General features: G+C 37.0%; 1 non-coding gene across 1 annotated transcript; it reads right to left on the reverse strand.

Annotated features, from left to right (window-relative positions):
- Positions 1-4,507: 4,507 nt before the first annotated feature.
- LOC126021591 (U1 spliceosomal RNA) lies at positions 4,508-4,670 on the reverse strand. Its single transcript, XR_007500095.1, has one exon. It is a non-coding gene; the product is annotated as a U1 spliceosomal RNA (small nuclear RNA).
- Positions 4,671-5,855: the final 1,185 nt, after the last annotated feature.

A 5,855-nucleotide genomic window follows, 5' to 3' on the forward strand; every position in this document is an offset into this window, starting at 1 on the left:
GTTACACACATTTGATGCTCAGGGGTTACTCCTGGCTAAGCGCTCAGAAATTGGCCCTGGCTTGGGGGGGGGACCATATGGGACGCCAGGGGATCGAACCGTGGTCCTTCCTTGGCTAGCACTTGCAAGGCAGACACCTTACCTCTAGTGCCACCTCGCTGGCCCCAGAAAGATAACACTTCCGCTGAAACATGAAGCAACTATGAAGGAGAGCTGCGAGGTTGTTTTGGAGAAACTTAGGCAGAAGGAGGTGGAAAGATCCTGAGATAGAACTTATAGAAATTATAAGGAACCCATAGTACTAGAGAGGAATGAAATGGTGGATATAAGGGTAGTAGGTGATAGGCTTAATATTATGGAGGACTTTGAGTCAAAACTAGACTTTTCATTGAATGTAATTGATGGTTAGTGAAAAGTTTGAAGCCATCCAGAATTGATTTGCAGAGCCTGAGATGTGATTTGGTGAAAACATACTTTACATTGTGAGATTCTTGGTCAAAGCTCTTGCACTGCAAAAGTGGGGAGGAGGCTTATTTACATATTTTGAGTATCCTTAGACTTTAATAGTTGTAATAAACTGAAGACTTCAAAAGTAGTATAGAGAGATAAAGAGACTTCTGAAAAATTATCTAATGAGATGTAGTGGCAATTAGTATAGTAATCATAAAAATATTGAGATCTCTTTAGTGTTTATTTCAATTTTCTATTTTTTTAACCATGTTGCTTTTGGTCTTTCTGAAACAATTGTATTATGATCAGTTATGTCAACTGTGTGATGCATTTTCATCAATAAAAAAAGAAATATTGAGATCTAATGAGATTGGCTATATGCTTTACAAATAGTGGGAACAGACCTTGCTGATTAATGTTGGATATGGATTGGAAGAAAGTGAAGAGATGAGAATTATTTTAAAATGTAGGGTTTAGCAAACTGAATTGAAGTTAACTGAGGTGCAATATGTGATAAGAGTTACAGATGTAAAAGAAAGTAAGAGCAGAGACCAGAATCAACAGATTGAAAATAGGCATTAATCTGACAATCTTATTAGTCAATCATGTGAGCAATAAGATATACAAGCCTAGAACGTATAATACTCCTCTGTCATCCAAAAGTTCTTGGCTTAAGAAACTGACATGAAATAATAAATTCATATAGCAAAGTGGCAGGCTACAAAATTAACACACAAAAATCAATGGCCTTTTTATACACTAATAGGGAAGAAATGGACATTAAGAGAACAATCCCATTCACATTAGTGCCACACAAACTCAAATATCTTGGAGTCAACCTGACTAAAGATGTGAAGGATCTATACAAAGAAAACTATAAAACACTGCTCCAAGAAATAAGAGAGGACATGCGGAAATGGAAACACATACCCTGCTCATGGATTGGCAGGATCAACATCATTAAAATGGCAATACTTCCAAAAGCATTGTACAAATTTAACGCGATTCCTCTAAAGATACCCATGACATTCTTCAAAGAAGTGGATCAAACACTTCTGAAATTCATTTAGAACAATAAACAACCTCGAATAGCTAGAGCAACCCTTGGGAAAAGAAATATGGGAGGCATTACTTTCCCCAATTTTAAGCTGTATTACAAAGCAATAGTTATAAAAACAGCATGGTATTGGAAAGACAGACCCTCAGATCAGTGAAATAGGCTTGAGTACTCAGAGAAGGTTCCTCAGACATATAACCACCTAGTTTTTGATAAAGAAATCCTAAAAGGAGCAAGGAAAGCCTATTTAACAAGTGGTGTTGGCACAACTGGTTAGCCACTTGCAAAAAAGCGAACTCAGACCCCCAGCTAACACCATGTACAAAGGTAAAATCCAAATGCATTAAAGACCTTAATATCAGATCTGAAACTATGAGGTAAATAGAACAACATGTAGGTGAAACACTCCAGGACATTGAGTCTAAAGGCATCTTTAAGGAGGAGACAGCACTTTCCAAACAAGTGGAAGCAGAGATAGACAGATGGGACTACATTAAACTGAGGAGCTTCTGCATCTCAAAGGAAATAGTGCTCAGAATACAAAGGCCACCCACTGAGTGGGAGAAATTATTCACCCAATACTCATCAGATAAAGGACTAATATCCAAAATTTACAAGATACTGACAGAACTATATAAGAAAAAAACAACTAACCCCATCAAAAAGTGGGGAGAAGAAATGAATAGACACTTTGAAAAAGAAGAAAGGCAAATGGCCAAAAGGCACATGAAAAGATGCTCAATATCACTAATTGTCAGGGAGATTCAAATCAAAACTACTATGAGGTACCACCTCACGCCACTGAGATTGGCACACATCACCTCACGCCACTGAGATTGGCACACATCACGAAAAAGGAAAACAAGCAGTGCTGGCGGGGATGTGGAGAGAAAGGAACTTTTTTTCACTGCTGGTGGGAATGCTGTCTAGTACAACCTTTATGGAAAGCGATATGGAGATTTCTTCACAAACTGAAAATTGAGCTTCCATAGGATCCTGCTATACCACTCCTAGGAATATACCCAAGGAACACAAAAATACAATACAAAAATCTCTTCCTTACACTTATATTCATTGCAGCACTATTTACAATAGCCAGACTCTGGAAACAACCAAGATGCCCTTCAACAGATGAGTGGCTAAAGAAACTGTGGTACATATACGCAATGGAATACTATGCAGCCATCAGGAGAGATGAAGTCATGAAATTTTCCTATACATGGATGTACATGGAATCTATTATGCTGAGTAAAGTAAGTCAGAGAGAGAGAGAAAGATGCAGAATGGTTTCACTCATCTATGGGTTTTAAGAAAAATGAAAGACATTTTTAACAGTATCTCAGAGATAAGAGAGATGAAGGTAGGTAGGTGCAGCTCATCACATGAAGCTCATCACATAGAGTGATGAGTGCAGTTGGAGAGATGACTACACTGAAAACTATCATAACAATGTGAATGAATGAGGGAAGTAGAAAGCCTGTCTCTAGTACAGGTGTGGGGGGTGGGGAGAAGGGAGATCTGGGAAATTGGTGGTGGGAATGTTGCACTGGTGAAGGGGGGTGTTCTTTACATGAATGTAATTATACAAACTATATCATATTTGTAATCACGGTGTTTAAATAAAGATAATTATTAAAAAAAGGTTAGGAGTTTGTTTAAAATCACTCAAATGCACTGTTGAAGAATGGTGTGCCTCAGATTGTATGACTGAAACCCAACAATGAAAATTTTTATAACCATTGTGCATAAATAAAGCAATAAAAATGAAAAATAGGGTCTGATAGAGGTAAGGTGTTTGCCTTCCATGCAGAAGGTCGATGGTTCGAATCCCGGCATCCCATATGGTCCCCCAAGCCTGCCAGGAGCGATTTCTGAGCGTAGAGCCAGAAGTAACCTCTGAGCGCGTCCGGGTGTGAACCAAAACCAAAACCAAAAAAAAAAAAAAGAAAGAAAGAAAGAAAGAAACTGACATGAAAAGCTCAATGTCATTATAATATGTGAGTCTCAGTAAGGAAGGCATATCAAGGCATGATCTTTTTCCTGATGACTTTTCCCTTGCAGCAGTGAAAAACTAGCTTCAATCTCCCACCTTTCAAACTTTAATAAAACTGAGCTTCATTACTTGGAGATATTTTTAAAATCAGCATTTATATATTACTAAGAAAAACAAAGGAAATAACAGCCAGGGTCAGACCACTGCAACACTTCATTGAAAGATTTAAAGTTTGGGGTCAGATAGGAACCCCAGCCAAACTCAGTCAACCAAGCAGGGCAGGATTTTGCTCAAACATGCAACAGGTCCAGTTACTTGGATGTGATATGAGTTAACAACATAAATAAACCTTGAAATGTGGGTTGGTTTTTCGTTGTATTTTACTTTTGTTTCTTCCTATATTTAAAATGAAACTTTTGCTTCAGAAGATAATATGATCAAGTAATTCACTAATCTCGTTGAAAGTTTATCAGTGGACATACTGCATTTTTCACTGGTTCAATACTAAACTAATGGCCACAGAACAGAGTAAGTTAAATTGATAATATTGTAAAGGAGGGAAGTCTGTGCAAAAAAAGAAGCCTGTACAAAAAAATAAAAATTGCAACAATACCAAAAGCCAAAGTACTTGATCTATGGTTGTTTCAAGAAAAAAAATTAAATACTGAATTACATTGAGTGCTTTCCCTCCTTAAGAATGAAGCAGGAAGAACTGGTCTAAAGATTACATTCACTCACTGTTGGAATATTTTTCAATATTTTTATGGGATAGTATTCCTCATTCCATCATTTGCCATTCTGTATTTTTTATTGAAAATTGCTTCTAAGAGAATATGAGTTTCTATTTACTGATAAAAAATTATCACAAACTCAATACCATACACATTAGTTTTCTTATAATAATATAGTTAAGAAGTCCAAATTTGGGTCTCACTGGCGTACTTCAAGATATCTATCACAAACCTCTGGTCTTAAGAGGCTTAAGGGGAAAATCTATTTTCTTTTTTCAGGGGAGAGTGCAATCGCAGTCCCCCACTACCACAAATTATGCAGTCGAGTTTCCACATTTGGGGAAATCGCAGGGGTCAGCACATCCGGAATGCAATAGATAAGCCTCGCCCTGGGAAAACCACCTTCGTGATCATGGTATCTCCCCTGCCAGGTAAGTATGGAAAATCTATTTTCTTTTTCTATGGATTGAACTGTGTACTTCCTTCAAAAAAAAAAAGAATGCGCTTCATTACTAGAACCAGTACCTCAAAAAGTAACCTTATTTGGGATAGAATATATGCAGATGACGGCATTATTAGGTAGACAGCTAAGTCCTAATGCAATGTGATTGTGTCCTGTAAGAAGAAGGGAAGATATGCACAAATAACCACACAAAGAGAATGCCCTGTGAAGATCGCAATTACATTGTGCCAAGCCAACAAATGCACGGAAGCATAAAGAAAAGGTTGAAATAGATTCTTCTCATGTGTCCTCAGAAGGACTATAACTCTGTATATATTTAGCTCAGACATCTAATACTCAGAAGAATGAGAACAGAAATGTCAGTTGTTCATTTGCATTACTTTATTTTCCCATTTTTCATTGCGGTACTGTGATTTACAATCCTGTTAGTGACATGGTACATGGGTACATCTTTCTGACACCACATTTTCCACCGGAGTGTCCACTTTCCTACACCATGTCCCAAAAGTCTCTCCAAGGCACCACACTCGCCACTTCCCAAATAAACTCAGTTCTGTGGATTCTAACTCTGCTGAGTTTGGCCATTTGTTGCTCCCTTATTATGTACCTTTGTATTTCACATATGAGAGATCATTCTAAATTTATTTTGCTTCATCTAATTAACTTCAATCAGCATGATGTCCTTTAGTTTTATCCATATAGTGGAAAATGGCATGGTTTCTCTTCTCTTGGTTGCAAAGTATTCTATTGTGAATATATATGACAACCTTTTTATTTTCAGTGAAATGACTCCTTTTTATGGAAAAGGGATATTTAAATGGCTGCACAGCCAATAGGGAAAGCAGAATTTACCTTTAAACAAAGGAAAATGAAGGTCCTGCCTGAATAAGGGTATGTGTATTTTATATCATGTCTGCAGATGTGACTTATGTAATGGGGGAATGTGACCTATGTGATTTTGGTTTCTTTTCATATATTGGCTATTTTAGGCACCACAATGAGCATTGGTATGCGTTAATCTCCAATTAATATTTTGAGGGGTTTTTTATTTAAAGAAAATGCATTACATAATTGACATAACTAATAACAACATATTTGTTTCAAGATGATGGAAAGCAAAGTTATTTTAAAAATAGAAAGAAGGGGGGAAATAGAAAGAAA

The sequence above is a fragment of the Suncus etruscus genome, chromosome 10 (assembly GCF_024139225.1).
Source record: "Suncus etruscus isolate mSunEtr1 chromosome 10, mSunEtr1.pri.cur, whole genome shotgun sequence".
NCBI classification, from domain to species: domain Eukaryota; kingdom Metazoa; phylum Chordata; class Mammalia; order Eulipotyphla; family Soricidae; genus Suncus; species Suncus etruscus.